This window comes from Takifugu flavidus, unplaced genomic scaffold (genome assembly GCF_003711565.1).
Source record: "Takifugu flavidus isolate HTHZ2018 unplaced genomic scaffold, ASM371156v2 ctg517, whole genome shotgun sequence".
In the NCBI taxonomy this organism is placed as follows: domain Eukaryota; kingdom Metazoa; phylum Chordata; class Actinopteri; order Tetraodontiformes; family Tetraodontidae; genus Takifugu; species Takifugu flavidus.
In genome coordinates, this window is record NW_026622132.1 from 1 (window position 1) to 6,116 (window position 6,116).

The 6,116-nt window shown below is 43.7% G+C and overlaps 1 pseudogene; it reads right to left on the reverse strand.

Moving 5' to 3' along the window:
* Window positions 1-1,516: 1,516 nt before the first annotated feature.
* On the reverse strand, window positions 1,517-5,749 carry LOC130520766 (carnitine O-palmitoyltransferase 2, mitochondrial-like; annotated as a pseudogene).
* Window positions 5,750-6,116: the final 367 nt, after the last annotated feature.

The following is a 6,116-nucleotide window of genomic DNA, read 5'->3' on the forward strand; positions in this document are numbered from 1 at the left end:
TGACAACATAGCACAAATTTGATTACCCATGAAATCCCTCTTGGATGGTGTTCCTTTCTTTCTCATTTTTCCTCTCTCTCCAACTCTCTGTCTCTCTCTTGACTCATCAATAGAGCTTCCGATAAGTACTGAACGATTCAATAAATGTTTTGAAAAAATCATATTAATGAGCGGTTTCAGTCAAAAGAACCACCGTTTCAATGATGGGTACTCAGAGAGATGGAGGAAACATTCATAAATAACTATTTTTTGGAGTTTATGAAACAATCCTGATAGAATATTGGAAGTGTGCTTCTTACATAAATCATTTTTTTCTCTGACTTCTTGTTAATATTTTTGTTTTGGTATTATTATTGTTATACATCCATCCATCCATCCATCCATCCTCTACCGCCTATCGGGGTGGGTCGGGTCGCGGGGCAGCAGCCTAAGAAGAGAACCCCAGACTTCCCTCTCCCCAGCTACTTCTTCCAGCTCATCCGGACGGATCCTGAGGCGTTCCCAGACCAGTCGAGAGACATAGTCTCTCCGACGTGTCCTGGGTCTTCCTGGGGGTCTCCTACCGGAGGGACATGCCCTTACACAACACCTCACCAGGGAGGCGTCCAGCCAGCTCACTACCAGGTGGTGATCAGTTGACAGCTCCGCCCCTCTCTTTACCCGAGTGTCCAAAACATGTGGCCGCAAATCCGATGACACAACCACAACGTTGTATTATTATTATTATTATTATTATTATTTTTATATTATTATTATTATTATCTGAACAAGACTGAACAAGGAAAAGTAAGAAATGTGGTAAACTGACGGAAGGACATAAGATTGCTCGATCTACAAATTATTATAATCGGAATTATCATTATGGAGAGCCCAATTTTATTGTTTGCCAATCTGTATAGTTGTAACACCCTCTGTGATTTGACCTCTGATCAGGCAAGGGCTCAGGAAGGTGTGTTCTGAGGAAGCTGCTGCACTCCCTGTTGGCAGATGTACTGTATATCATTGTACAGCAGTCGCTTTTTATCTCCTTGAGAGTCACTTTTATGCTGTGGTTATAAAATATCACACACAGTAAATGCAGTATGTTCTGTCAAGGAAAAAGTTCAACATATGTTTACTAGAGCCAGAAATGCCTGTAAAATAACTTGTACAGGTTCCAAAAAACTCCCAGATGTCCTATCTAAAACCGTAGAGCAGGGGTCAGAAACTCAAAATGTTAAAAGAGCCATATTAGACCAAAAAAAACAATCTGTCTGGTGCCTTATATAAGCTTTATATAAGCCTTATTATAAAGGCAACACATGCTGTAAGTGTCTATATTAGCTATATTAGCCTACTTTCAAAATTATAAATAGGCTAAATATATAATTGCATTTTGAGAGAATGACTAACCACATGACCACTCTGCTGTAAGATGGTGCTGTAAGTTTAACTTCCGTTATAATGGGATGTTGAAATTAAATATTTCTTATACACATTTTTACAGCATTGGAAAACTTTAAGAATGTATGTCATGTTTTTCCTGCTACAGAAATTATATATTCACACCACCTTTTCCATTATCATATTTTTGAAAAAGCTCCACAGAGCCACTAGGGAGGCAATAAAGAGCCCATGCGGCTCTACAGCCGTGGGTTGCCAACCCCGCCCAAGAGCATCAGTGTATTCAGTGAATTGGCTGATGGCGAATGTGACTGGGTTATAATCTGTGGAGCTGGGGGGAGAAAATGAGTTATTGTTTCTTAACCATTGGTTATCAGTTGCTTCTTTTAGTTGCTGGAGATAGTGGTGCTCGGGTGGTAGGCTCTCTCCTGTCTGGTCTGCGGTTATCTGGGAAGTGGATTTTTCTGCACTTGTGTGAATATTTGGTGGTTTTGGCTGATTTCTCTTTTTTGAAGGGTTCTTCCCTCTTAGTGAGAGCCCTCGCCTATTCAACTGACTCCAGCCCAATGTGTAAAACCAAAGGCTTACCTTTTTGTTTTGTTTGCTTTTCTAGTCAAATTAGAAGTGACGTTGTGAGATGTAATTAATTTTTGAAGGTTGTTCTAAAATATTAAAAAGTATCTCCTCCCCTTTCTTTGCATTTATGTGTCACACAATTCTTGCTGCAAAAATGTTAAACTCACCCATAGATGCTTCTTTGACAAGCTGCCTGTGGTACCTGGAGCACTGGTAGAGCATGGCCTTTAGTTGTTGTACGCTGTGTTGGTCTTGCTGACAAACGAAGGCATTAGAACATTGTTTTGTGTAGGTGGTGGCTGATGGAATAATCTCTAAACGACCATGCTTGAATCTCGTCATACTGCATGCCTCAGCCGTAGGAACAGTTTGTCCACGCATCCTCAGGAAGCCCATTTGAAAAGCAAGCTGGGCCATACTGTCGGGGCTCAAGTTATTTTTCGTCATTGTTTCCTTCCCACCTTTCCCAAAGATCATAAAATCAATACTGAGTTGTGACACATGTAAATCAAAGTTGTCATTGGTTTTCTTGATGCCGTTCTTCAGCACACTGTCCAGGTTAAACTGTAACTGATGCACAGCAGAGCAAGAAAGAACATGCCACATGGCAGCAGCAACAGAGCCTGGGTGCACCTGCGGCTGCTCTGTTGTGTAGATTTTTCCCAAAATATCAGCCATGGTCATGCCATCACCCCAGGAGTGCTCCATGCAAATGCCAGCTTCACCAGATTTTGAAACATGGAGACTGAAAGACTTATCAAGCCACCGATTGCAGCCATTAGCCAGCAGCAAACTATGTAACATGTCATCACCCTTCTTTATACTTGCATCATCCAGACATAGACAGCAACAGCGCTGTCCACAAGCCTTAAATTGTCTGTATTTCCACAATTTACCAGTTTGTCCCTCAGTTCGGCCCACACGTCTCGGTTCTCACTGGTCAAGATTCCAATAGGAAAGGCAGGTGCTGGTGTCAGGTCAGTCAAAATGTAGTTCAAGTGGGCCTGGATCTCTGTAGGCTTCAACAAGTTTCCATCCCTGTCTACAACATCAAAAACATACATGTTGCCATTTCTCATAACAAGAACATGGCGGCCTTTCTCATTAGTAAAGAGCTCATCTCGGCCCTGTCCTGGAATTCGAGTTGTGTTAAAGACACGATGGTACTGAGACATGTCCAGTGGGTAGGCATCAACCATCTGAGCTCCATAAGGCTGGAAGTGTAAAACATTTGGCTCCAGTAGTCCAGCTCGCAGTGTTTTCATGTAGCGCAAAGTTGAGCACAGCAGATTGGTGGCCCGCACCAACTGTTGATTATACTCTGTCTTTGGGTCTGGTCGAAGCAGTGCAAAAACATTGAAGTGCAGTAAAGATTTGCGATTTTTAAGATCCATGGCTAACCAGGGTCCTGAAAGAAAGTTATTCATCCATCAGCACAGATTAATTTTTTTTTTGTAATATAAGAATGTTAAAATCACCTGAAATGTAGCTTGTGTGGTTGTTGATTTTATCCTTAGCTACCAGTTCCTTGTGTAATTCTCTGCCGACACCATTCAGGAAGTCTTGGGCCATTTTCTCTGTGGTTCTAAGATTACAAAATTATAAACATTGTTCGAAGAATTAGGTAAATATCTGACAGTTATCGTGACAGTATTTTCTTTTTCTTCATTGAAAATCTTGAAATTTACATTTCCGGTGTTCAAACAAACACATGCAGTAACTTTAACAAATAGTTATTACACATTTCTAGAATGATAATGACCAAATCATTAGTGATCAGTTTTTGTAAATAAACAAGCAACAAATAATATGTGCCTCATAATCTCTTACCTCAATCCTGCTAAAGCGCTGGTGTTTCTCCATAATACAACTGTCCAGGGACATGGTTTTCAGATTAGGGGCAAATCATGGGGGTGTGAAGTGAGGTGGACCAATGGAAGGAGGGGAAGAGGAAGCATGGACCTGTTTTTACCAATCACACTTATTTTGGTATTTTGTATTTAGTGTTGCCCAGGGCTTTCACTTAGGTTTATCATTGGTTTGTTTTTCCTTAAATACAGTAATACATTTTACACCTGATTCAATCTGTGTCTTTTTCTGGGAAATAGTTTCTCATGTTTTCCTCTCCTAATTACCTAGTTAACAAAATGGGGGCTCCCTGGGAATGTCTTTTTTTTCTTTACAGAATGAGAGCTGCATGAGTTTTGCTTGTTGTGATGGTGGTCCAGTTTTCCTTCACGTGTTACAGTTCCCCGGTCATTATCCAGTTAAGTTGCTTGCAGTTTATCCATCAGGCGCATAGTTATTATTTTATCTTTCTTTATTTTCTGGGGTAATCCTAGGTGGGGGTCACCTCAAGCCAGGCTTGATGCTCCTCATTGCTGCTTTTTGCGGATGACGTACTTGTTCTGGCACCATCGAGCAAGGGCCTCCAACACAAGCTGGGGCGGTTTGCGACTGAGTGTGAAGCGGCAGGGAGAACCCTAACCCTAACCCTCCAAGTCAGAGTCCATGGTCCTCACTCAGAAAAAGGTAGAGTGCCTTCCCTGGGTCGGGAAGGAGGTCCTGCCTCAGGTGGAGGAGTTCAAGTATCTCGGGATCTTGTTCACGAGTGAGGGTAGTATGGAACGGGAGATCGACAGGCGGATTGGAGCAGCGTCTGCAGTGATGCGGGCGCTTAACCGATCTGCCATGGGGAAGAAGGAGCTGAGCCGGAAGGCGAAGCACTCGATTTACTGGTTGATCTACGTCCCAATCCTCACCTATGGCCATCAACGTTGGGTGATGACTGAAAGTCAAGTTACCTTGAAAAAGATTGAGGAGATGCAGCAACAACAGCAGCAGCTAAAGGTGGCATGTATTGCTGAAGCCAGAAAAACAGCAGATGCCAGTGGACAAGCTGTCACTGTATTAGTCGGCCAAATACAACTACTAACAGCAGTACTCACTCCAGTCCCCCACTCCCTTGGAGTTGCTGAAATCTCCAGAACCAAAGTGAGAGCTTCTAAGGAAGCCACGTACCCTGCCAAGCACGTTATCACCTGTCTGACTGGCTGGACGTGTCTGTGGGTAACAGCGGAACATAAGAGACAGTCTCCAGCCAGCGTCTCATGCCATGCTTTCTCAGAATAGCTGTGGAAGGCTTTTGGTTTGGGAGCAAGAAAGAACATGCCACATGGCTTGATGCATCTAAGCAGGGCAAGAGAACTATGGGAGATTACTCCAGTGACGTCCGGACTCTTGCCAGCCAGAGTAGATCTAATTCCGTGGCACTGATTGACACTTTCCTTTCCTTCATGGGCTGGCTGACTACATTAAGAATTAGCTGATTTCTTATGAGGTGTCACAGTAACTAGATGACCTCATAGAACTGGGACCCATGGCACAATTCGTCACCAACCAGGCAGTATGGAGGATTTAAGTTCTTTTTGTCCTGCCTTTCCTCCTGATCTTTGAACCCATGCAGTTGAGTCACACCCCTCTCACCTTTAGGCAATGCTTCTGGTGGCCCTCTATGGCTCGAGATGCCAAGGCTTGTCCAATAGCGGCCTGTTCAGTCTGTGCCCGTGGAAAGTCCTCCCACCAATCTCCTGCTGGCCTTCTCAATCTGCTAGACATCCCTCGGTGCCCCTGGTCACACATTGCAGTGAACTTTGTCACTAGTCTTTCCCCATCGGACGGGAATAATGCCATCCTCACCGTGGTTGATTGTTTTTCCAAGGCTGCCCACTTCATTCCTCTCACAAGACTCCCTTCCGCAGCAGAGATTGGGGATCTCCTGGTCCAACATGTTGTTTGTCTCCCTAAGGATATTGTGTCAGACCGAGGACCCCAAATCACTTCCCAAGTCTGGAGAGCTTTCTGCGCTGTGCTGGGAGCCTCTGTGTGGTCAGTGTGGCCCGAAACCCTGCTTCCTGGAGTTCATTCCTACCCTGGGTGGAGTATGCCCATAACTCGCTGGTCTATTCTGCCACTGGAGTGTCGCCCTTAATGGCTACCCTGGTGTACCAAGCACCATTGTTTGAATTCCAGGAGGATGAAGTTGTGAGAAGGATTATTGTTATTGTTGTTATTAGTATTATCTTTAAATGCTAATGTATGTAGACTTTGAGTGTTTGAGGAATGTTGATAGGAAAGGAAGAACATGAGAGTGCCGT